We start from the raw sequence: 955 nt of genomic DNA, 5'->3' as shown, positions 1-955 counted from the left end.
TTGGGGTGAAGGATTGACACACTGTTCTCTTCTCCGTCTTCTCCTTTCGGTTCAATCGAAAAAAAAAAAAAAATATATATATATATATATATAGAGTGGGATGGAGAGAGTGGCAAGGCTTGTGTTGCGAAGCGGGTATTTTGTCGAACGGTCAAAAACCCAAAAGCGAAGATGTTGATTGGCTCCCTGTGCCGTCCTTAACGTCTCAACAGGACGGCAAAGTCTATATGCCATTATATGCATCTCTCTCGGGGTCTTCCTTGATCCAAGTGTCTGTCCAGGCAGGCAGGAAATCCAAGGTCTCAGCCGGAGGCGGGACTGGAAAATATAGGAGGGGAGATGAAGAAGTGGGGAGTGCCCCGGCCAAAAGGGGGCAAATGGATTCCCACACAGACACATGTTATGTCCCAGATTGCAGGCAAACCCATTATTGCCTGGGAGGCCGCCGCCTGGCTGATGGGAAATTGAGATAAGGCGACAAATCCCCGAGAACCTGATATCGTAGGTTTGAGGAAGTGGGGCAACGAAAAAAATAAAAGAAAAAGTCAAATATGCGATACGCCTTCTGGTGATCAAGGGATCAAGGAGCGCAAGAGGAGGAGCGCAGGGGAGCGCAGGAAGTACAAAGGGCCGCAGATAGGGCTGATTGTTAATCGAGATGGTGGGGCGGGCAGACGAAATGTCATAAAGATAATGCATGCACATTTGAAACGTGGGCTATTCTCTTTTTATTGTAATTATTATTCTTATTTTATGTTGTAATTTTTTGTTTAACCGAATGATGACGATCGACCACCACCACCACCACCGCTGCTGCTGCTGCTGCTACTACTACTACCACTACCATCACTACAACTAACCACGACCACGACGACGACGATGACGACGACATTTTCAGGGAAACACAACCGCTGGGGCATTCGGTCTGGCGTAGTAACTTTCCCTAGTAGTCGAG

This window comes from Paracoccidioides brasiliensis, assembly GCF_000150735.1.
Source record: "Paracoccidioides brasiliensis Pb18 unplaced genomic scaffold supercont2.18, whole genome shotgun sequence".
In the NCBI taxonomy this organism is placed as follows: Eukaryota; Fungi; Ascomycota; class Eurotiomycetes; order Onygenales; family Ajellomycetaceae; genus Paracoccidioides; species Paracoccidioides brasiliensis.
This window is presented reverse-complemented; position numbering follows the sequence as displayed.